Raw genomic sequence first — 26,575 nt, forward strand, 5'->3', positions numbered from 1 at the left:
AGACCTCCAAAATTTAGATGCCCGAATCTCAAGTGCCATAACCAGTTCTCATCCTTTGGCACGCTTTGAAAGGCCTCTTGGGTGACTGCTGCAATTTCATTTTTGTTTTTCAAATCTGCCCTTATCCTGAGAGGGAACATCCTGTTCCTTGTCATTTTTACTTCAGCAATGCATCTTTTGTTGGGTGGTATATCCATGATGGTGCACACATCATTTACAAAGTAAACATTGTAACCCTTTTGGATAAGCTGTCCAACACTCAATAGGTTACATCTCATTCCGGGGACATAGTAGACATCTGTTATGGTTTTCTTTTCTCCTTGTTTTGTAAATATTTTTACTTCCCCTTTTCCCATAACAGAGACTTTACTATCTGTTCCTAGTGTGACCTCTGATTTCAAATTCTGATTTAAGGCTGAAAAGAGGGCTATATTCCCTGTCATATGGTTGCTGCAACCTGAGTCTAAAAACCAAATGTCTTCACTATGTGTTTCAGCCATGTTACAAGCTAACAGGACATTATTTTGACTGCTGTTTTCTCTTGTAACATTTGCATTTTGTCTGCTGTTCATATCATGCTGTTTCTTTCTACAATCACTAGCATAATGTCCATACTTTTTGCAATAATAGCATTGAACATTAGATTTATCATACCTTTGTCCTTGAGCATGATGTTGTCCTCCTTGTTGGCTGCTGCCTTGGCCTTGGTTCTGATTTGGATTGTTGCCTCTTCCTTGTGCATTTGATGAGTTGTTCCTTCCACCTCTATTCTGGCTTCTGCCTCTTCCTCTTCGGTTTCCTCTTCCTTGACCTCTTCCTCTTCCAAAGGACATCTGGGTCTTGAAGGCTTGCTCAAGAGATGAGTTTTCATTCCTACTCAACCTCTGCTCATGTGTTATCAGTGATGCATGTAGCTCATCGACTGAATAACTTGAGAGATCCTTTGTCTCTTCGATGGTGGTGACTATGGCATCAAACTTTGAGGGTAAGACCCTCAATATTTTCTCCACAATCCTTCTGTCTTCAATGGTTTCTCCATGAGTTCTCATTTGTGTGATTACACCAATCACATGAGTGAAGAATGAGTCAATGTTATCTGACTCCTTCATGTTCAAGTTCTCAAAATCCTTTCTCAGCAATTGTAGCTTTGCTGTCTTCACTCTCTCCATGCCTTGATAGGCTGTCTTGAGGGTTTGCCATGCTTCATTTGCTGTCTTAGCTGCTGCTAACCTTGGAAACACACTCTGGTCTACTGCTAGATACAACAACATACGGGCTTTTGAATCCTTCTTCCTATTGCTCTTCAGCTGATCTCTCTCTCCCTGAGTTAGTGCATTGAACTCAGTTTCATCTGCTGGTTCTTCAAAACCTTCCTCAACTATTTCCCATAAGTCTTGAGAGGCAAACAGGGCTGTCATGGTTATTGCCCAGTAGTCATAGTTTTTCCCATTAAACTGTGGGAGCTGGGTGTTAAACAAACCCATACCAGTGCTTGTGCTGGCCATTCCTTGTATTCTGATCTATGCCTCTAAATCCTTGACTGTGTGTTTAAAACAAATCACTGCTTCTTCAGCAACACAAAAAAAAGCCTTTTGGAATACCTGAATCTTTTGTTGACTGTCTTTTGTCTGCCTGAGAAGTTTTGCTGCAGCAACAACCTTCTCCCTTCAGCTTCTTTGTCTCCTTCAAAGAGCCTAAGCCTGCTCTGATACCACTGTTGGGTATTTTTAATGGGGAAAATACCAAAAACCAAATAAACAAACACACAGAGGCAATGCTCTGTTTCTACCCTTCAAGGATCTTTTGTGCAGAAGAAGACTTAAAAAAAAACACAGAGAGACAGAGTATTTCAACACCATAAAAGATTTCTGAGAAATTACAGGGTTAACTGCTGTAAATCTCTTTTTACATTCACTGCAGTGAAAACAACTTACTGCTGTAATAAAAGTTTACATAAGTTTACTGCTGTAAACAAAATTCACACAGACTTACAAAATTCACTGCAACATTTTCTTTATGCACTTCTGTGCAAAAAAAACCACACATGGTTTTTCGTTACTCCAAAAATTACATCACCTGGTTCTTTGTCTTTTTACACACTGCTGTGTGTTTTTCCTTTTACCGCCCCATCCACATTTTTCACTGCTGTGAATACACATATATTTTACCTCCCGTGTGCAATACATAAAAGTCAACAGTAAAAAAACATATTACATACGATTTTTTATTTTTAATACATGCCGTAAAAGTCATAGGCTTCTATTAAAACGTGCCCATACCTATGTTTTAAATGCACCATACTCATATTAAAACGGGCCACCAAAATCTTGTACCAACATTAACTCTTTCACCTACGGCGGTCAACCAAAAGTTTAATCCACGCAAGCCTTTAATGCACCTCGTATGCAGCTTTAGTTCATCAACGGTGGAGAGCGATGGAGTAAATCCGACGGAGGTCAACAATATCGGAAACCTGTTTGCTGCCCAACTTTAACGCCCGAGAAAATGACGTTGCGTTACGTCAGGGCTGAACCACGTGTCAGCTCCAAATTGTATCGGAGCTCCTTCCCGGATTATTCCTTCGTCGGCAAATCGCTCCGAGAAAATCCGGTGAACGGTTTCTGGCTTGGTTCACGGTTTCTGGTGGTCTGCGTTGAAATTAGATTTCAACAAGATTGTTGGTAACCTTCTTCTTTATTTCAGTAGCAGCGCTAGTATTGAATGAGGGTCCAGTTCACGCAGGCAGAGTTCTGAATGGGGACAGTATAAGCGCTCAAACTCATAAAAATCCATCTGATCGTCCCAATCTTCTTATCGAGGAGGTGGAAGTCGCACCTTCCGGGCCGAATCCGGGTGGCAACAGTGTCACCCAGTCAATATCTGAAGGTCTTAATTTACAGTTCCAGAAAGGTACCTTAGGGGATAGTATAAGCGCGAAAACTCGTAAAAATCCATCTGATCATCCCAATCTTCTTATCGAGGAGGTGGAAGTCGCACCTTCTGGGCCGAATCCAGGTGGCAACAGTATCACCCAGTCAATATCCGAAGGTCTTAATTTACAGTTCAAGAAAGGCGAAAACTCGTAAAATTCCATTTGATCATCCCAATCTTCTTATCGAGGAGGTGGAAGTCGCTCCTTCTGGGCCGAATCCGGGTGGCAACAGTATCACCCAGTCAATATCCGAAGGTCTTAATTTACAGTTCCAGAAAGGTCCCTTAGGGGATAGTATAAGCGCGAAAACTCATAAAAATCCATCTGCTCATTCCAGTCTTCTTATCGAGGAGGTGGAAGTCGCACCTTCTGGGCCGAATCCGGGTGGCAACAGTGTCACTCAGTCAATATCTGAAGGTCTTAATTTACAGTTCCAGAAAGGTCCCTTAGGGGATAGTATAAGCGCGAAAACTCATAAAATTCCATCTGCTCATTCCAATCTTCTTATCGAGGAGGTGGAAGTCGCACGTTCTGGGCCGAATCCGGGTGGCAATAGTGTCACCCAGTCAATATCCGAAGGTCTTAATTTACAGTTCCAGAAAGGTCCCTTAGGGGATAGTATAAGCGCGAAAACTCATAAAATTGCATCTGATCATCCCAATCTTCTTATCGAGGAGGTGGAAGTCTCACCTTCTGGGCCGAATCCCGGTGGCAACAGTGTCACCCAGTGAATACCCGAAGGTCTTAATTTACAGTTCCACAAAAGGTCCCTTGATGGACCAGAATAATCAGCGGTTATCAAGAGTGATTGATGGAGATCATGGAATTGGAGATATATCTGTTCAAAGTGCAGGGGTAGCATCAACTCATTCGGCGGTATGAATATGAAGATTAGTAATGCGGCAATAACATCAGAAAGTATATGGGAAACATTGAAAATCAACAAATTTCCTTCTGGCTCAAGTGGAGGAGTAGGTCACAAATATATCAATGTGGCCGGCCCCTTGAATGCTAACAAGGTTCCAGTAGTACCTGCACAGAGATTAATTAGTACCACAGCCTTCAACAAACTTCCATGAGGTCCGAGTGATGGAGTAGGACACAAGCATGTTGACTGATTGACAGCCTCGTTCAAAACATACCCATAAATAGTCGATTCAAAAGCTAATCAATGCACTGGAATGAAGATCAAATCAGTTCCGAGGACGTTGAACGTAAAGTGCTAGTGCTAGGGATATTGTTGATTATGGATTAAGGTGTGGGAAAATTGGTAAGAAGGATGGCACTTTATTTTTGCCTCCAAGATAGAATGTCTGACGCCTTTCAGTTTTCCACATTGCACTGTTTGTTTCTTCTTCCGTGGTGTGGAAAAATGGATAGGGCATTTCAATGATTGATTAAATGAATTGTTTCTACACGTATGATTTCAGACGTATCTCCCATGTGCGACAGATAGACGTTCTCCTTAGTAGTTTCCTTTTCGTAAGTAGTTTCCTGTTCTAAGGACGGTTACGTGGGTGCAACTTCTAAATTGAGCATAAATTGTATAAATTTTCAAGGTTTAGTCTTAATTCTAGGAGTTAAAACAAAAATGTCAACTTAACATTTTCTAACCAATTACGTGCAGATAATTATGCAAATGGATTTAAGTAAAAGAGGTTAAAAAATAATAAATTTAAAGTTGAAAGATATAGAAATACGATTCACTGTTATAAAATAAAACATATTACATCACATTTTCTAAAAGCATAAAAAATAGTGTAAGAGGAATGGGTGGATACATAAATAGTGAGATGGTGAAAAGGAACAATATTGTTGAGAAGATTGTAATAGAGCTATATCTTATTAAAGGGGTACCTAATATCATTTTAGAATCAATTAAAGAAAACCTATTCAACAATTGAAGAAGATTAAAAGATCCATTGTGAAAAAGGAATATTCACTCTCAAAATTAACAATAGAGCTACATCTCAACTCTCAATTTAAGGTGACCAAGAATCAAGTAGAAAAATATAGAAATAACAAGTAGATTCACCAAATCAAGACAAAATGAAACTCAATGGTTCAACGATAACCACATTATTAAGAAAGAAATCTCCCACATTGATGCAACAGATGATTACCCAAATCAAACATTGTTCAAATATGGGAATAAAATGCAATTCTAACAGAAAATGCCAAATATTCCCTTATCGAGACAAGGGAAATAAGAACCTACAAAACTTAATGAACACTTATAAATATATAAATGACATGAACGATATAAATAATGATGCAAAAGTAAGTAATAGAGATAAGTGGGGAAATTGTTGAATGAACCTTAGGTATAGGGACATTGGTTGGGAATATAAGAAAGATCAATTTTTTTTGTTCTAGTATCTTTCCATCAAGTTCTAATATCATGTAACATCAACCTCAACCACCATTGCATCAAGAAGATTTGGAACATTAAGATTTGGAACATTAAAATTGAATAAGTTTCTTGTTTTATAACCACTCAATTTGATGTGTGAAATGAAAACACATTAACAATAACCCATGCAGATTGAATAACTTTTTGTTTTAGAATCACTCAGTTTGATGTGTGAAATGAAAACACATTAACTACTCAGTTTGATGTGTGAAATGAAAACACATTAACAATAACCCATACAGATCCACAGATCTGGAAGAAATGGAAGAAAATACAAAGACATACAAAACCAAATAAAGAGATTGACTAAAATACTACAACGACGGTATTTTCTCAAAAACCACAATGCAACTTAGTGAATGGATACAAAATCTATTAAAAAAAGAGACACTATGACACTACTTATAAAGTAGCTTATTTCTAGTAGCATTTTTGAGATTAACTAAGTTTATCGAATGAGGACGAAACATTTTAACCAAAATGTAGCTCTAGTTTCATTTTGAAAATGAAGGAGAGAACAAGTTTCCAAATTTTGATAAACAAATGGAAAAATTTACAAAGAAAGGAGATATCTAGCAGATACATGGACAAGATCATTAGTCTCAAGGATAGAGATAATGTTAGTATTATTATTTGGGGTCATTTAATTATGATTAAGTGATTATTGAAGAGGTATAATGTTAGAACATAGTTGAAAAAGAAACACTCTCATTCTCTAACTCAATGTCTAGCTTGGCCTTGACCTTAATATTAGATTATTTTTATTGTTGTTGTCATTTTTGTTGTTATCATCATCAACATCAATATTTCTAATGACGTGGCATTATTATGAAGATCACATATTCGAAGAAATGAAATGTTAAAAACAAGCTTGAACACGATCGTACTCCTTTTACACATCAGAATTCTAAGCAGCTTATAATAATGGTTGGTCCTATTGCTCAGCCATCAAAATGCCTAGTCATTCCCATGCCAGTTACCTGTGAACAAAAACAAAACACATAAGCCTCACCCTATGGTTCTTCTCACACACCATCTCACTCAGTCACTTCACACCCACAACAAGAGGAGCACTAAGCAGAATCATCTCCTTCTCATGGGCAAAGGAAATGATCAGGGTTCCTTTTCATGCACTTCAGTTATGCTACAGTACAAGTTTCCTTAGTTAGCTTGCAGTTGTGTTAATATGTTGATGAGGTGAGGTTATCCGTCTGAACTGATCACTACATACTATGTTTATCATTTTGACAACTTATCAAATTGAGGAGAATGGTTATATTTATGTGCATATTACGCTTTGTATTTTGTGGTACCACTCGGATATGAGTTTTATGGAGTAGCAAGGAGCATGGAGGTACAAGGAGTCATTTTTTTTAGTTTATGTGACGATTACTTTAATGATGCATTATATGCAGTGGTTGTTTATATGTGATGGTTAATTCTTATTTGTGTTACATGTTACAACCAACAATTTGATTTGAAATGAAAATTTTCAAGAGATAAATGACACATAATGATTATTTATGATAAAATAAAGAGGAAACTTGATTGAATGGATTATAGAGGGTCCCACCTATTAGAGTCTAGTCCTAATTTAATTATTTTAACAACCTTTAAAATTTTCTCCTCTTATTTATCTTAACAACTTTGATTAGAGAAACTAATCATTTTAAGACTAAAGAAAAAATACCAAAACTACTTGAAGCCTTCTTAAAAGAGGATAAATCTATGAAGGAAAAAGGAGAATTGTTAAGGGTGAGGTATGCTGTAACTTCTAGCCACTATTTTTTATAGTTTCTCACAAACTCTGAAGCTAATCCCGATGGTGAGAACAAATCTATATCATGTACGAGCAACAAGCTAGGTGACTCCTTTGAAATTACTAATTATTATTTAGGTATATTGTGTCTTTATGATTATTTTTATTGCTGTTTTAAGGTCAAGCTAATCTACTTCCAGTGCTAACAACTAATTACTTGCGGGAAAACAAGTTGGCTACATCTTACTCGCTTGAAGGATTTCATTTTGCTGCTACTTTTGTTTCTTGCTCGAATTATTATATATGATAGCTTTACATTGCAATAGTCTATGATTGGGTTAGTCAAAAGTCTTCACAAAGGATTGAATTCTAGAATTTTGGTTGTCTTTGTCTCATTTCAATAAAAATTGGTCGTTGATTCATCAAATACCTGTTTATATACCTCTCTATGTCTAATTTGTTTTATACTATTTCTCAGTAGTTTACTTAATTTTTTTCGTAGTTTATGCTCTACATGATACAAGATTGTTGCCCCAATCCTAATTCGCTTACTACCTTGTTTGTAATTATAACAACTTATGTTGTACAAAACCATGGGCTCTGATTAGTTTGCTACTTTTGTCTAATCTTTCATTTTGAATTTTCTATTTACATGTTGCATATTTCTTTGTTTCAATTGTAATTACTGTAGTTAATGTATATACAACTATTTTAATTGTTATTCTGTGTTTTCTACACTTGATAAAAATCCAAAAAATTCATAAAATACATAAAATAATCCCACACCCCTTAATATACGAGCTAGCGTCTCATTATCTCATTGTGAGAACAATATTTGAGGTAGTTGATTTGTTAATATTATAATAACATAAACATCTTTTTTGGTGATCATACTAGTGAATGATTCATTCCCTCAATATTTTGAAATCTAATTACTTCCAGGAAAATTCAGTCTCCAGAACAACCTAACCTTGGCTTTTGGATCCATGATCAAACTAACATTGGCCATTCTCTGCTTGATTTTATTTTGAAAAATTCACTTTCCAATGAATAATGTGCTAGGAATTGGGCCATTTTAACATATATAAAACTTACTTAACATGTTTCTCTACATGTGTTGTAGGTGGAGGAACCCAAAGTAAGATAGCATATTAGATATAGCAAAAGGAAGGAACCTCTTGTAACACGCCCCACCCGACATTTACCCGCTTTTACAATCCCTCTAGGTAAATGTGAAGCAGAGTGCATCTATGACATGACCCGACCTCCTAGTTCCACATAAGGAAGTGGGGCCTACAACTGAGGCTTACTAACCAAAAAATGACATCCTATAAGGACTACAGACCACTCAGGAGATGAAGAAACACCCCAGGCGGTCAATCCCTGAGCTAGATCCTTATTTCGCTAACCTAGAACCCTAACCAAATGCATGACAAGGCCAAAGTGCGATTGTAGGCATCCAACGACATGCACAACACTTCGTGAGTGTGGTTATAGCCCCAAATCTCCAGTTCAGATGGTGTGGTCCTCATATATGAGCCAACTTTCGAGGTCAACCTCTAGACCACTACCCAGAACTGCCTGTATCTTCTTAGGATGATACATGGCATAATGAAAAATCTAAACATATGAACTCAAGTCAGAAACATGACCTAGATGGATCATAGGATACTAGGCATTTAGTCAAACGCATGGTATGCATGTAAGCTACAGGTCATGAATGCATATTTGCGTGTAAATCTTTGTTCTTTAGCTTTGAATCACTGAGAATGTCCAACATCCACTCGAGTAGTTGCAACAACACTTGTAAACCCATGCATTCATAAAACATTCATCAACTAATCAAAGCATGACAAGAGGCATATCTAAAACATGTTATAGAACCGTGCCTATAACTAGGATATAATCATAATATTAACCATGACTAGATAAACATCAAAGCCACAAAATAATAAGTATAAATTCTTGTAGAGTACAATAGAAAAATAGCTCTTATTAACTTATGCAAAAGCCAACCAAGTTAGGGACATCCACGTACCAATCCACCATAGATTGAGTTGAAGAAAATATTTTTTTTAGCCATTCACACCCATGCCATATCCCAAGCATGCATGTGGGATCTCATGGCATAAACCAAGACACAAAAACCAAGCGAACCCATAGGTTAAACCACCTCCATCCTTAAACTACCATGTTCTCGCCAAAACTTGTCAAGAGATCAAAAAACTAGAACAAGCTTGGATGCCTCAGAATTACTTCACCATACCTTGAGGAATTTTCCTATCTTCACCCACCTGTCAAGGGCTTCCCAGGGAAAACGTTCTCCAGCCGCAACCCTTGGTAATTTTCCTTATACCACCTCACCTGATTCTAAATATTCTGGAAATCTAAAACTCAACTAGGAAATAAATCCCATCACACCATAGCTATCTGGGAAATGGAAATGCAAGGCTGACACCATTGTCATACTCAGAAAAACCCATGCCAATGACATCAAATGAACCAAATGAACAAATACATGTTCGATACATTCACACCTCAGCTAGGAAGTCACACATGCAACCCGTTACTTGCAAAATCCTCCTCATTAAGTTGTTGATCCAACCTTCTCCTTACTTCATTTGTTTTTCCTTTCTTGTCCTTTTCCTTCCTTTTTTTCTTGCTTGATTTCTGCTCTTGGTGCTCTTCTCTCTCCTTTCACTAATTCCAAAACAAAACTGAAAAAAGTTTGTGAATTGATCCTTAGAAGCCTATTTATCTTTGAGGCCTCTATTTTCTTCACTTTCCTTTATTTTTCATCTAATTTCCCTCTCATTTAAATTTGTGTCTCTTCACCTTACTTTTATCTTATTTTCTTGTATTTCATAAATGCAATGTCAATTAATGCCAATTTTCCTTTTCCCATGCCTTTGTCAATTTCCTTAGCCATAAATAAACCAAAAGTGATGCCCACTATAGTGCTTTGCTCAACATTCAACTTGGAATACATGTCCCATGACCTTGGTCTTACTCCTTTTTCCTTTTTTTTTCCTTTATTGCATGAACTTTTAACCTAGGGTTGTTACACCTCTCAAGAAGAAAATTACTAGATTTTTTTTTGTGCTTGTCATTCGGGAGAAGGTATCCTATGGGCTTGCAAATACGATGCATACTCTAGTGTGTCACAATAACAATATTTTTAATATGATGCGTATACTAGGACAATGAAAACTATGTTGATGAGCTCACTTCTCCTCTCACTTCCCCACAAGGCCATTGGGGAAATAACATAATAGGACTTGGAGACTCTACTAAGAACTTACATTATATATTTATTGAGTCTTAGACTACTAGATAAACCATATGCTAATGTGTACAATCTAATAGATTATTACACTGCATTCTCTAAGTGTGAATGTAATTAATGAGTTAATTGAATCTTAGAGCCACGTTATATAACATAAATATCTCAATTCATAGAGTTAATAGATGAGATATTTTTGGCCATAGTACATTCTATATGCTCTCATAAAAAAACACATTGAATTGATAACACTTATGGACAAGATGCTGAATTAGTTGTACTAAAATTTAACTCGATGGACACTGTCATTCTATTTTATATGTGACATTTGAGATTTATTCTTTTCTATTATTGTTTCTCTTCTGTCATCTTTTGAACAAAGACACCATTCTTGCTATCCTTGCATGAATAAGATTTGGAACATTAAAATTGATTAAATGCATGGTGTTTCATAATCATTGTATTTGACGTGTAATATGAAAACACAACAACATTTTGCTGTAACTACGAGGTAGTGTCTCCGTGTGTGTTTATGAAAACCTTAGAATCAAACCATATTCCTTATCCATTGGGTTATTAAGTCATCCCAAACCAACATCTTTATTCAGCGAATGCTTATAAGGAAATTTTAACTAAAATAACAAACTCTTATACAAGATTTACCTACCATAACATAGTGTGAGTCAATGGGAACTCTCAAGTATAAGTAGACTTGAAATGGAGCCACGTACTTATGTGCTTCCTCCCAACTATGTTTTAATGTCTTTATTTATTGGGAGTGTTCTAAAGATACCTCCCCATAAAGTAGTTATAACTATGCCACGATGAAGCTGAAAAGATGAATTGATGTTGAGAATCCATGGAGAATGAGAGGGTTGATTTTCATTGTTTACCAATATTATTGTGTTTGAAATATAGCACACAATCCATCCCTCTTGTTGTAGATGTCCCTTTGGTGTTGATATTAGAAATACCTCCTTTTCATTAGATTCCACTCAAGATGAGAAACTAATAGCTTAAAAGTTGGATGTAGAGTGATAATTCTTACTTCTGTCATGTTGATATTCCTCTTTTGGCTCTGTATAAACAATTTGAGGCCTTTGAGAATTCACTTCAATATTTTAACCATAATGATATTGAATAAATTCTTCATGTGTATGAAATGGATTTTCATTCAATCTGTCTTTGAACTCATTCTCAATATGTGGTTGATGGTATTCATATGCAACATTTTGATTCTCATTTTGAGGAACGTAATCTAATATGCATACATTTCCACATCTTTCATCAAATTTCTCTGATAAATTCTCCTTCTTATTTTCTTGGAACCATATTAAGATTTTTAAGGGATACCATTACTTTCATGAATATTTTCTTCAATCACTTGGGCCTCCTACATTAACTCTTTCCTATTGCAAATTTTCTCTTGCTTCAATAAAAATATAAAATTTGTAAGTAAAGCATTTTCATAGAAAGTAGAGAAGATGAAGACATTTCTTGAGGAATTTCATGAAAGGATTTCATAAATCTAAAAGTGAACAATTTAACAATTTCTTTCTCATTCATCGAGATTTAAACAATTTTTGAAAACAAAAAATATAGGTCTTTCTTTGTTAAATATTTCTCAATAAATAAATCCTCTAATTAATCCTAGGTTGTGATGGTTCGAAGTGGAAATGAATAAAATCATTCATAATAATTTACTTCTCGAGTCAGGAAAAACAATCTACAAAAAACATCATCTTGAATCACATTATACATATCACAAACACTATCAAACTTAACCAAATTCTTTTTTTGCCTCTTTTTTTTTCAAAACTTTGGAACGTGATAAATTCCTCACACGAAATATGTTTGAGCCCATTCAAGTTATGTTGGAAAGCTCTCAATGAAATATTCGTCATGGCATACCTTTCATCTTGATTTGGGACTATTGAATTTTAAGACATTTTTTATCTTGCCACATCAACATATGATATATATTTCTACTTGGTTTCTCAAACTTGTTTCTATGATGCTTTTCTTCTTTTTATCCTTATTTTTTTCGTCGAGTTCAACTCTAAATGTAATTTTTGGCACTTCTTTTCTATGCCAACATTAATGTTGCAGTGGTTCCAACGATATTTGCATTGGCATGTAGTGGCCACTATCTTCTTTTTCTTCCCTCTTTCCACTTCTTCTTCTATCCTTGGTAGCTTCTCGGTGTTCCTTTTGCTTTGAACTACTTCACTAACCTTTCCTTTTGCCTATTCTTTCCTAGTGCTTTTCTTGTTAACAAGCCTTATACGCATTCTAGGTTTGAACATCATCACTTTGTTTTTCAAATGGTTGTGTAGACACTAAGATACTTGAGGAGTAGATCTAAATCCCTAGGAGGGACTCCCTAAATTATTTCCATATTTTGGATCTTTATGGTGTACTCCTATACACTCGAGCCATGTCTCTCCCTTAAATGATTCCATTTGATCCACTAGTCCTCCGCGTACATGATAATTTATAATTGAGACTTTATGGGAGTTCTAAAAACCCTCCACTTAGTTCCAAAAGTATCCCCATATAACCTAATGGTTTGTATGTGGCTTTCTCACCAAGTTAAGGCATGGCCCTCTAATTTCAAATGAGTGAATTCTCTATTCCTCTTCTATATAGTGAGCAATATTAAAATAAATATCTAATTGTTGCAACCAATGATTTAATTTAAAATCATCTATCTCACCTTGATATGGATTTAAATCCACTTTCACTTCCATCTTAAACAAATATTGTGAACGCTTCACAACACTTGTACTCAACTTCTCTTTTAAGAGTCCTAGACACCTTCTGTGCTTCATCCTAATCCATTGATTTTCCCTCCAATATTACCTTGGATTTTGAACCTTTGTATTTTCCATGCATGTTCAGCTTATTAGTTAGTGATGCCAGGCGGAGGCTCATTTCTATGACTTGCACTTCCAACCACACAAACCTTTCCTCTATCAAATCTTAAGGGTTATCATAAATTTATTTGTTATACATTGTTGGGGTTTTATGTCGATCTGCTTAAAATGATCCGATTCTATGCAACTTCCCACGAAATTCCCAAAGAAACCTACTCTAAATCCAATATGATCTAAAAAATGTCGTGGATATTCCACTAGATATTTTGTCACAATAAATATATTAAAATAAACAAAAGCCTATGCTATTAAGGGCTAACTCCCCTGAGATTCTAGATTTTTTATTATTATTGTTTTGTTGTTTATGAAGACAATATCTAATATGCAAAAAATATAGAGCAGGTAAATACAATCACTCAAAAACATAATGAACACCAATATATGCTCTAGGAAACGCTTATGAGAGAAAACCTAGTCAAAAGTTGAGAATATATTATTTTCTTATGTCTGTAATGGAAATGGTGCAAGAAAAAAAGAAAAGGAACTCTTTATGAAGTTACCTAAAACTTGCAGACCATGGGATTCTACAAAACACAAAAGCTCTCAATTATCGTCTTTCTCTATACACACTTCGTTATTTTGTTCCACTATGCAACAAAATGTAAACAAATAGAATGGAACCAATTTTCCTCTTGGTGGCTTAGTTAGAACACAACCTCATAGCCAAGCAGGGGTTAAATATGACCCATTGAAGCCTAAACATGAGTTACAATTCAAAACTTCTAGAGTCTTCTTCATAACCTCATGTGGCTAGTCATTTTTCCATGAGTTACACAACCTTATGTCCCATCCTCTCAAGCTATAGTAGTTAATGATAATAGGTCAACTTATATGGTTGTATTCTAATCCAGAGTAAATGGATTGATGGTTCATGGATGTCATTGGATATATACATGTTGTATTGTAACATTGTACATGAAAAGATATATTGAAAAGTCTTGTTGGTTTTCCCTTTCTTGGGTTTCGAGGATAAAATATTTGTGTTTATGTGGTTGTTTCTACTACATCTTTTTTGTTTTATAGGAATATTTGTGTAGCAATTAATTGTACAGAGTTAAAACCTACAACATTTTTCCTTCTAAATTACTCCCCCTTCTAATGTATGACATAGATCTCAACAAATTGCCTTTCATATGATAATCACATTTCTTCCTCCTACTTTTTTTCCTTCCCATTTCAATTTTCCATACTGCAATAAATCACACCATAAAAAATTGGGGTGAAATATTTGTTATCTCACATCAAAGAATTTTTTTAAACCTTCACATGAAAATTTCATGTAACATAAGCTAATTGTAAAATAAACCTTCACTTCTCAATAAATATTCACAGTGTAAACATTATATCACATGAAAATTTCAAACTTTTTCCTGCTATTACTTGAACTTTCATTAACTAACCAACAACTATTTAAAATGAAATCATCTCGTTATTAAGCCCAAGTCTTCTGGAAAACCCTTTAAAGTTTTTCCTTACTAGGACGAGATGAGCAACGACGAGGGATCTTGTTATTCATTGCTAACACTCAATTCTGACACCTCCCCTACCAACAAGCCTTCCAACACTCAACTCCGACACTTCCTCTGCCGGCAGGCCTTAGCTAACCGAGGTTCTCAAAACCCTAAAATATTACCTTGAATTCAAATATATGGAGGGGATATCTGACAAGAAGATCAACGAGACCATTATCCTCACAGGGACTGAGATATTATTAATATTATTTTTATGGGGTAAGGCTTCAAGTGATTACCGTTAAGTTATTATCAGAACGCGGCAAAAGCAACAAAGGAGTGGTCAATTAAAAGATGCTATTATAAAAGTGCGAATTCTGGAATGAATGAAAGGTCAAAACAAACTTGAACGCTACCGTACATAGCCACGGGCGGGTTGCCCGGCACTAAAGTATCCGAAAAGACTTAATTCAAAGCAGCGAAATGTTCACAATCCACAATACTGTAAAAATTCAAATTTGCGAATTCTAAATCTTCATTCACAGACCCGGCCTTATCTACGTAGGCACGTAAAGGCAACTTTTGACTTTCAAATCTTTGACATGACCGCAGGACACGCCCGTGCATTTGACTCATCCTCCACAAACTCTGCAATCAAAGAATGCAAAAGGTCGCCCAAATCGCTGGCTGCGGATAGCCAACTCTTACAATTATGTGAATCGATGAATTTGAAGTTAAGGAATCGGTCAAGTATCATAATTTCTGTAGCAAAGATTTGACTTCACCGTGGTTGTTGATTTGGTCCGCTATTCAAGCTAAAAATATTTTCTCAGTAATGATCTCTCCTTTCCCAGATCTGCCCTCGGCCCTTCGTATATATATACAATGCTGTGGTTGCATTCCTATTGCAATTTACAACCTTCTTGTTCTGTTTTGTTTTGAATACCAGATCAACACAACATATTAGGCTCATTGTCAAGGAAAATTTTAAGGATGGAAAATTTTCTTGAATTTTAAAACATTGGCGAATCTCACTAATACCTAATATGCAAACTATAAAATGTTTATTGATATATTTGTAAAATTATTCAAATTTATAATGATTTTATATATAGTCTCTCTATAATGTTGGCGATTTTTAAGGTAAAATGGTTTTATATTCTAAAATTTGGGCGAATAATCTTTTATAAAAATTGGAAATTGGCGAATATTTTTTGTGGAAAATCGTGCAAAATTAGCCCACTGGGCGAACATTAGCCCCTAAAATTTTCCATGCTCATTGTTACATTCGATTTGCGTGACTGTCACCTGCAGCGATATTATCATTAACCTTCAATTATGAAGACAGTAGCCAGATTGTTGGTAACCTTCTTCTTTATTTCAGTAGCAGTGCTAGTATTGAATGAGGGTCCAGTTCACGCAGGCAGAGTTCTGAAGGGGGATAGTATAAGCGCTCAAACTCATAAAAATCCATCTGATCGTCCCAATCTTCTTATCGAGGAGGTGGAAGTCACACCTTCCGGGCTGAATCCAGGTGGCAACAGTGTCACCCAGTTAATATCTGAAGGTCTTAATTTACAGTTCCAGAAAGGTACCTTAGGGGATAGTATAAGCGCGAAAACTCGTAAAAATCCATCTGATCATCCCAATCTTCTTATCGAGGAGGTGGAAGTCGCACCTTCTGGGCCGAATCCGGGTGGCAACAGTGTCACCCAGTCAATATCCGAAGGTCTTAATTTACAGTTCAAGAAAGGTCCCTTAGGGGATAGTATAAGCGCGAAAACTCGTAAAATTCCATCTGATCATCCCAATCTTCTTATCGAGGAGGTGGAAGTCGCTCCTTCTGGGCCGAATCCGGGTGGCAACAGTGTCACCCAGTCAATATCCAAAGGTCTTAATTTACAGGTCCAGAAAGGTCCCTTAGGGGATAGTATAAGCGCGAAAACTCATAAAAATCCATCTGCTCATTCCAGTCTTCTTATCTGTTGGAATGGTAATTCCAACTGCAGGTCGCAACACCGTGCAGGCGGACGTGGACAATACGGCAACACCCAAAACCGCCGGAGCCAAACCAGCAAACCACCTCGGTGCGTATCGGACCGCTTTCAGCAGCAGGCAGTTTTCGTACACAAGGGTTCCGATAAACTATGGAGGCGACGCATGTCACCCGCATGACATAAGCAAACGTCATTTCTCAGGTGCTATCGTTCAGTCAGGTAAGGCCACCCGATATTCTTGTCAGCCGTTCGATCAGTTCCATCGATCTCCACCGTCGATCTCTGAAGGTGCATACGGGCCTGCAGCGAATTAATTTTGCGTGGAGTAAAAGACTATTGGTTGACCGCCGAGAATGGAAGAGTTAATGATTTTAATGCTTGACGTAGTTTTTTGGTGAACGCCCTTTCAATGGTTGTGGGCACATTATCATATATTTTTTTATATACGTAGTTTTGGTGGAGACCCATTAATATGGGTATGGGCGTATAGTTTTATATATTTTTTTATATATGTTTTATATATATGTCGTAGAAAAGAGTCTACGGTGGGTAGTTTTTGTGCATTGTGCATACGCACTATGCATTTTGTATGTTTTAATATATAACAATATATTGTGGCTGTGTTAGTGTAGTTGCTGCGCGAGTTGTATTTTTTTTTGTGATGCTCATTGAGGCTGCGTACGGTATGCGCAAGAGAGAGCAAGGGAAAAGAATGTAATGGAGTAGTGGCTGCGCAGAGCTCCAGCAAGTTTTGTGTGTATTGTGACTGCGCGCGGTAGCGCATGAAAATTTTGTGCACAGCAGTGCGATGTATTGGAACAGGGATGTAATGTTTGTCTGACATTGAAAAACAGAGGAATGTTTAGAAGTTGATTTTGTAATATCCACAGCAGTGGAAAACAAGAAGTGAAAGAGCGCATGGAGTGTGTCCTTCTTTATATAAGTGAATGTAATGAAATTTTTACTGTGTATGTAAAAAGGGGTTTTACAGCAGTAAACCCAGCACAGTAATTTCTCAGGTGAAAACAGAGTTTTGGTTGAATGTTGTCTTTGGAAAATCCCTCACAGTAAAAGAGGATGAAGTTTGTAACAATTTTCTTTAAAGAAATAGAAAAAAAAATTATGGCTGTGTAATACTCTGTTCTGAGTAATTTTATTTAAAAGCTTCCCTGTGCATAAAGATCCTGAGGCAGAGAAACAGAGCATTACCTCTGTGGTGTTTGTTTGAATTTTGGTTTTTGGTATTCTCCATTTAAAAATACCCAACATTGGTATCAGAGCTAGTCCAGGCTCCTTGATGGTGACAGAGCTGGTTCAGGCTCTTTAAAAGTGTCAAGGAAGCTGAAGGAAAGACACTTGTTGCAGCAGCAGTAAAGCTTCTCCAGTAGTGTGAAGTTTTCAGCCAAAGGGTTTCAGGTATTTCTCAAGTTTTTTGTGTTACTGTTGAAGGAACAGTCAGTGATTTAAAAGAAAAACAGTCAAGTATTTAAAGCCTAGGTAAGAATGGCAAGGTCAAAGAAGAAAGCCTCCAGGCCTGTTAAAAATGTGTCTCCCCCCTCTACTAAACTAGAAGGCAATCCATTAGAATACATTTTATTTGAAACCCCAAAGTTTGATGGAAACTTTGATGTATGGGAAATAAAGATGAGGGCTTTCCTAATGTTTGAGGGGATTGAAGTCTAGGAGTCAGTGATTGATGACAGCAAGATGGATAAAGAATCCATGGAGTATGATGCACAAGCAACAAAGACTATCTTGGATGGACTCCCTGATTCAGTAAAGAAGAATCTAGGAAAATATACATCAGCAAAGGATATATGGGACAGACTGCATGACCTTCATGCAAAGGGAGCACTGACCATGACAATGAGTCAAGAAGAACCCATCATAGAAGCTGAAAATGAAAAGCTTGACCTCATCAAGCTTCAAGTAAAAGAAAGGGACGAAGAGCTAGCCAAGCTCAAGAAGGAGCTTGATCAATGCAAGAAGAAACATCATGAAGAAGTCATATCCATGACAAATCAGCTGAATGAAGCAAAGAAGCAGGAAGACGCCTTGTCAAGTCAACTTGAACAAAGGCACAAGAGAGTGAACAAGCTTGTAGAAGAGATTGGACAGTACAAGGAAGAGGTCTCCTCCCTTAAGTCTGAACTACAAGAAGCCAGGAAGTAGGCACAAGAAGCTGAAAAGAAAATGGAGAGCAGTCAAGCAGAAATCTCCAAAATGAAGTCAGATATTATCTCCCTTAAAATAGTAGCAGCTGAAGGCACTCGTAGCAAGGAAGAAACTGAGGGACAACTAGCAAAGAAAAATAATGTATGTGAAAAGTTGGAAGAAGAGATTGTCCTCCTCAGGAAGAAGGTTGAAGGGATGAACAAGATCATGAAGAGCTCTCAAGCTTTGGATGACATGCTCATCTATCACAGATCTCCATCTAATAAATCAGGACTTGGGTATGTAGGTGAACCCTCAAACAAGGATGAAGATGCTTTAAGCAAAGGAGATGTGAAGAAGCCAGAAAGAAGTTGTGAAGCTCCTAGTTCCAGCAAAGGCAAGGAGAAAAATGAAGGCTGCAATAGAAGAAATCCTGCTCCAAGAAGAAAACCAGCTCCAAGAAGCAATGTAGCTGATGTCAAAGAGGTAAGATGCAATGGTTATCATCAAAGGATCTCAAGGCAGCAAGGCTTCAGAAGTACATCAAGGAAACCTCCATCTCCCAGGTACCAAAGTTTATTTTATGGTTATTGTTATGCTTGCTCGAACTTTGGTCATATGGCAAAAGACTGTAGAGCATTTCATGGAGATAGATGTTGTGGTCCCCGACAATCTCCAAGAAATAATTTCACAAGAAGAAATCATGAATTTTTATTCATGAACAATGTTGAATGTTTCAAGTGTCATAACATTGGGCATATGGCACGTGACTGTAACTTAACATGGGCTCCTACGCAAGCTAGACCCATGCAAAAGAAGAAAGTTACACAAGTATGGAGAAAGAAGGAAAGACAATCTGAAAACGCCTTGAACTCCCCAATGGATCTAAATTTGTTTTGAGAAGAGTCTGCCAAAAGAAGACAAGCATACACTAAAGGGGAGCTTGAATTTTTTTTGTTTGCTGAATTGTATTAACAGTCATTTGTTGATGGAGGATGTATTGCAGCGCAGCAGTTGCAAATGAAATCTTTGTTAAGCCCTCTAAAAGGTAATATGCAGCAGTGATGAAATGAGCAATGTTTTTGCTTTGTGTTTATGCAACATGCACAGAAATGCATAAAGAAGAAAAGATGGCAGCGCTGAAATGTAAAGAGCAGCAGCGAGATAAGAGAAAAATGCAAAGCATGGAAACCCTCACAGCAGTGGGAAGACAAAATACAAAACAGCAGTTTGGAAATTTTTGTTATGCAGCACATGCATTGAAATGCATAGCAATGGAATGTAGTTTCCCTTCTATGTAATGTGAGAGAACATACTCACAGCAGAGTGAGTACAATACACAGCAGTAAAAAAAATGTAATGTTTTTCTTCATATGCAATGCAGCATGCAAAGAAATGCATAAAGAAAAACAGGGACAGCAGATTTTTAATGCACATGGGTGAATGATAATGTGTGGCAGCAGAAAAATGAAAGGAACTGCACAGCAATGCATTGTGCAAAAAAAATGAATGAAGACTAAGATTGTGTGAAGCAAGGGTGTAAAAAGAAAAGGCAGCAGCCCGTGTTAATTTTTTTTTGTTGTGTGGAGAATGCAGCGCAAAACAGCGTGAGGATGATTTCTCTCTATGTGCAAGTAATGGAGAGTAAAGAGTTAGTGTATGGGCACACAGCAGTATGATGAAACAAAAGGCAGCCACAGTGCAAATTGCAGAGGCAACGCAGCAGCAAATAAAAACCCAGGGATGACAGTCTATGGTTATGGGTATGGACAACAGTGAATATGAAAAATGCAGCAGCAAGAAGTTATGGACAGCAGCATGATGGCAAGAAGGAGAAGCACACAGCAATGCAAATAAGAAAATGCAGCAGCATGAAGTTTTTTTTTTGTTGAAGAAATGAAAGAAGTTATGGACAGCAGCACAGTGAATGTAAGAAATGTTTACACACAACAGTGTAAATTTGTAAGGTGGGACAGAGTAATTGTTCCAGAAAAGACAGAGTATTATGTCTTTGAAGAATGCACAGCAATGCAGAGTTTGCAAAGAAATGCAACAACACAATAGCAAGTAGTGAAACACACAGCAGTGCAGGTGTAGACGCAGTAGCGTGGAGCAGACACAGCAGTGTAGGGTAGACGCAGCAAAGAAGATGGCACAACAGTGCAGCAGTGAATATGTAGCAGCATAAAAGAACAGTGCAATGAATTTTTATTGTTTTGAAACTGCATCTAAGGAAGTGTTTGGCAATGATCCCTCCGTGAGAGGAAGATGCTCTTTAGCATAGTTTGGTAAATCCCTCTAGTAAGAGGAAGATGTTTTTTATAACAGGTGAATCCCTCTGTCATGAGGAAGGTGCTCTTAAGCATAATCACATGGTGAATCCCTCTGTCATGAGGAAGGTGCTCTTCAGCACATTGTAATAGTGAACCCCTCTGTCATGAGGAAGGTGCCCTTCAGCACATTGTTATGGTGAATCCCTCTCTCATGAGGAAGGTGCTCTTAAGCACAGTCTCAGGTAAATCCCTCTATTAAGAGGAAGACAACTTTGTTGTTTGTGGAACTGCATCAGAAGCAGTTGGTGAATCCCTCTATGTGAGGAAGATGTTATTGTAACAGCAGTTGGAGAATCCCTCGATGTGAGGAAGTGTTTGGGTAAGATTGAATGCCCAGCAGTTGAAATTAAAGGGGAGTGTTGGAATGGTAATTCCAACTGCAGGTCGCAACACCGTGCAGGCGGACGTGGACAATACGGCAGCACCCAAAACCGCCGGAGCCAAACCAGCAAACCACCTCGGTGCGTATCGGACCGCTTTCAGCAGCAGGCAGTTTTCGTACACAAGGGCTCCGATAAACTATGGAGGCGACGCGTGTCACCCGCATGACATAAGCAAACGTCATTTCTCGGGTGCTATCGTTCAGTCAGGTAAGGCCACCCGATATTCTTGTCAGTCGTTCGATCAGTTCCATCGATCTCCACCGTCGATCTCTGAAGGTGCATACGGGCCTGCAGCGAATTAATTTTGCGTGGAGTAAAAGACTATTGGTTGACCGCCGAGAATGGAAGAGTTAATGATTTTAATGCTTGACGTAGTTTTTTGGTGAACGCCCTTTAAATGGTTATGGGCACATTATCATATATTTTTTTATATACGTAGTTTTGGTGGAGACCCATTAATATGGGTATGGGCGTATAGTTTTATATATTTTTTTATATATGTTTTATATATATGTCGTAGAAAAGAGTCTACGGTGGGTAGTTTTTGTGCATTGTGCATACGCACTATGCATTCTGTATGTTTTAATATATAACAATATATTGTGACTGTGTTAGTATAGTTGTTGCGCGAGTTGTATTTTGTTTTGTGATGCTCATTGAGGCTGCGTACGGTATGCGCAAGAGAGAGCAAGGGAAAAGAATGTAATGGAGTAGGGGCTGCGCAAAGCTCCAACAAGTTTTGTGTGTATTGTGACTGCGCGCGGTAGCGCATGAAAATTTTGTGCACAGCAGTGGGATGTATTGGAACAGGGATGTAATGTTTGTCTGACATTGAAAAATAGAGGAATGTTTAGAAGTTGATTTTGTAATATCCACAGCAGTGAAAACAAGAAGTGAAAGAGCGCATGGAGTGTGTCCTTCTTTATATAAGTGAATGTAATGAAATTTTTACTGTGTATGTAAAAAGGGGTTTTACAGCAGTAAACCCAGCACAGTAATTTCTCAGGTGAAAACAGAGTTTTGGTTGAATGTTGTCTTTGGAAAATCCCTCACAGTAAAAGAGGATGAAGTTTGTAACAGTTTTCTTTAAAGCAATAGAAAATGTTTTTATGGCTGTGTAATACTCTGTTCTGAGTAATTTTATTTAAAAGCTTCCCTGTGCATAAAGATCCTGAGGCAGAGAAACAGAGCATTACCTCTGTGGTGTTTGTTTGAATTTTGGTTTTTGGTATTCTCCATTTAAAAATACCCAACATTATCGAGGAGGTGGAAGTCGCACCTTCTGGGCCGAATACGGGTGGCAACAGTGTCACTCAGTCAATATCTGAAGGTCTTAATTTACAGTTCTAGAAAGGTCCCTTAGGGGATAGTATAAGCGCGAAAACTCATAAAATTCCATCTGCTCAGTCCAATCTTCTTATCGAGGAGGTGGAAGTCGCACGTTTTGGGCCGAATCCGGGTGGCAATAGTGTCACCCAGTCAATATCCTAAGGTCTTAATTTACAGTTCCAGAAAGGTCCCTTAGGGAGATAGTATAAGCGCGAAAACTCATAAAATTGCATCTGATCATCCCAATCTTCTTATAGAGGAGGTGGAAGTCTCACCTTCTGGGCCGAATCCCGGTGGCAACAGTGTCACCCAGTGAATACTCGAAGGTCTTAATTTACAGTTCCACAAAAGGTCCCTTGATGGACCAAAATAATCAGCGGTTATCAAGAGTGATTGATGGAGATCATGAAATTGGAGATATATCTGTTCAAAGTGCAGGGGTAGCATCAACTCATTCGGCGGTATGAATATGAAGATTAGTAATGCGGCAATAACATGAAAAAGTATATGGGAAACATTGAAAATCAACAAACTTCCTTCTGGCTCAAGTGGAGGAGTAGGTCACAAATATATCAATGTGGCCGGCCCCTTGAATGCTAACAAGGTTTTAGTAGTACCTGCACAGAGATTGATTAGTACCACAGCCTTCAACAAACTTCCATGAGGTCCGAGTGATGGAGTAGGACACAAGCATGTTGACTGATTGACAGCCTCGTTCACAACATACCCATAAATAGTCGATTCAAAAGCTAATCAATGCACTGGAATGAAGATCAAATCAGTTCCGAGGACGTTGAACGTAAAGTGCTAGTGCTAGGGATATTGTTGATTATGGATTAAGGTGTGGGAAAATTGGTAAGAAGGATGGCACTTTATTTTTTCCTCCAAGATAGAATGTCTGACGCCTTTCAGTTTTCCACATTGCACTGTTTGTTTCTTCTTCCGTGGTGTGGAAAAATGGATAGGGCATTTCAATGATTGATTAAATGAATTGTTTCTACACGTATGATTTCAGACATATCTCCCATGTGCGACAGATAGTCGTTCTCCTTAGTCGTTTCCTTTTCGTAAGTAGTTTCCTGTTCTAAGGACGGTTACGTGGGTGCAACTTCTAAATTGAGCATAAATTGTATAAATTTTCAAGGTTTAGTCTTAATTCTAGGAGTTAAAACAAAAATGTCAACTTAACATTTTCTAACCAATTACGTGCAGATAATTATGCAAATGGATTTAAGTAAAAGAGGTTAAAAAATAATAAATTTAAAGTTGAAAGATATAGAAATATGATTCACTGTTATAAAATAAAACATATTACATCACATTTTCTAAAAGCATAAAAAATAGTGTAAGAGGAATGGGTGGATACATAAATAGTGAGATGGTGAAAAGGAACAATATTGTTGAGAAGATTGTAATAGAGCTATATCTTATTAAAGGGGTACCTAATATCATTTTAGAATCAATTAAAGAAAACCTATTCAACAATTGAAGAAGATTAAAAGATCCATTGTGAAAAAGGAATATTCACTCTCAAAATTAACAATAGAGCTACATCTCAACTCTCAATTTAAGGTGAGCAAGAATCAAGTAGAAAAATATAGAAATAACAAGTAGATTCACCAAATCAAGACAAAATGAAACTCAATGGTTCAACAATAACCACATTATTAAGAAAGAAATCTCCCACATTGATGCAACAGATGATTACCCAAATCCAACATTGTTCAAATATGGGAATAAAATGCAATTGTAACAGAAAATGCCAAATATTCCCTTATCGAGACAAGGGAAATAAGAACCTACAAAACTTAATGAACACTTATAAATATATAAATGACATGAACGATATAAATAATGATGCAAAAGTAAGTAATAGAGATAAGTGGGGAAATTGTTGAATGAACCTTAGGTATAGGGACATTCGTTGGGAATATAAGAAAGATCAATTTTTTTTGTTCTAGTATCTTTCCATCAAGTTCTAATATCATGCAACATCAACCTCAACCACCATCAACCATCCTCACTCGCATTGCATCAAGAAGATTTGGAACATTAAAATTGAATAAAAGTTTCTTGTTTTATAATCACTCAATTTGATGTGTGAAATGAAAACGCATTAACAATAACCCATGCAGATTGAATAACTTTTTGTTTTAGAATCACTCAGTTTGATGTGTGAAATGAAAACACATTAACTACTCAGTTGGATGTGTGAAATGAAAACACATTAACAATAACCCATACAGATCCACAGATCTGGAAGAAATGGAAGAAAATACAAAGACATACAAAACCAAATAAAGAGATTGACTAAAATACTAAAACGACGGTATTTACTCAAAAGCCACAATGCAACTTAGTGAATGGATACAAAATCTATTAAAAAAAGAGACACTATGACACTACTTATAAAGTAGCTTATTTCTAGTAGCATTTTTGAGATTAACTAAGTTTATCGAATGAGGACGAAACATTTTAACCAAAATGTAGCTCTAGTTTCATTTTGAAAATGAAGGAGAGAACAAGTTTCCAAATTTTGATAAACAAATGGAAAAATTTACAAAGAAAGGAGATATCTAGCAGATACATGGACAAGATCATTAGTCTCAAGGATAGAGATAATGTTAGTGTTATTATTTGGGGTCATTTAATTATGATTAAGTGATTATTGAAGAGGTATAATGTTAGAACATAGTTGAAAAAGAAACACTCTCATTCTCTAACTCAATGTCTAGCTTGGCCTTGACCTTAATATTAGATTATTTTTATTGTTGTTGTCATTTTTGTTGTTATCATCATCAACATCAATATTTCTAATGATGTGGCATTATTATGAAGATCACATATTCGAAGAAATGAAATGTTAAAAACAAGCTTGAACACAATCGTACTCCTTTTACACATCAGAATTCTAAGCAGCTTATAATAATGGTTGGTCCTATTGCTCAGCCATCAAAATGCCTAGTCATTCCCATGCGAGTTACCTGTGAACAAAAACAAAACACATAAGCCTCACCCTATGGTTCTTCTCACACACCATCTCACTCAGTCACTTCACACCCACAACAAGAGGAGCACTAAGCAGAATCATCTCCTTCTCATGGGCAAAGGAAATGATCAGGGTTCCTTTTCATGCACTTCAGTTATGCTACAGTACAAGTTGCCTTAGTTAGCTTACAGTTGTGTTAATATGTTGATGAGGTGAGGTTATCCGTCTAAACTGATCACTAGATATTATGTTTATCATTTTGACAACTTATCAATTTGAGGAGAATGGTTATATTTATGTGCATATTACGCTTTGTATTTTGTGGTACCACTCGGATATGAGTTTTATGGAGTAGCAAGGAGCATGGAGGTACAAGGAGTCATTTTTTTTAGTTTATGTGACGATTACTTTAATGATGCATTATATGCAGTGGTTGTTTATATGTGATGGTTAATTCTTATTTGTGTTACATGTTACAACCAACAATTTGATTTGAAATGAAAAATTTCAAGACATGAATGACACATAATGATTATTTATGATAAAATAAAGAGGAAACTTGATTGAATGGATTATAGAGGGTCCCACCTATTAGAGTCTAGTCCTAATTTAATTA

This window comes from Pinus tabuliformis, chromosome 2_2 (genome assembly GCF_031772625.1).
Source record: "Pinus tabuliformis cultivar Carrire ecotype Pingquan chromosome 2_2, CPIR1, whole genome shotgun sequence".
Classification (NCBI taxonomy): Eukaryota; Viridiplantae; Streptophyta; class Pinopsida; order Pinales; family Pinaceae; genus Pinus; species Pinus tabuliformis.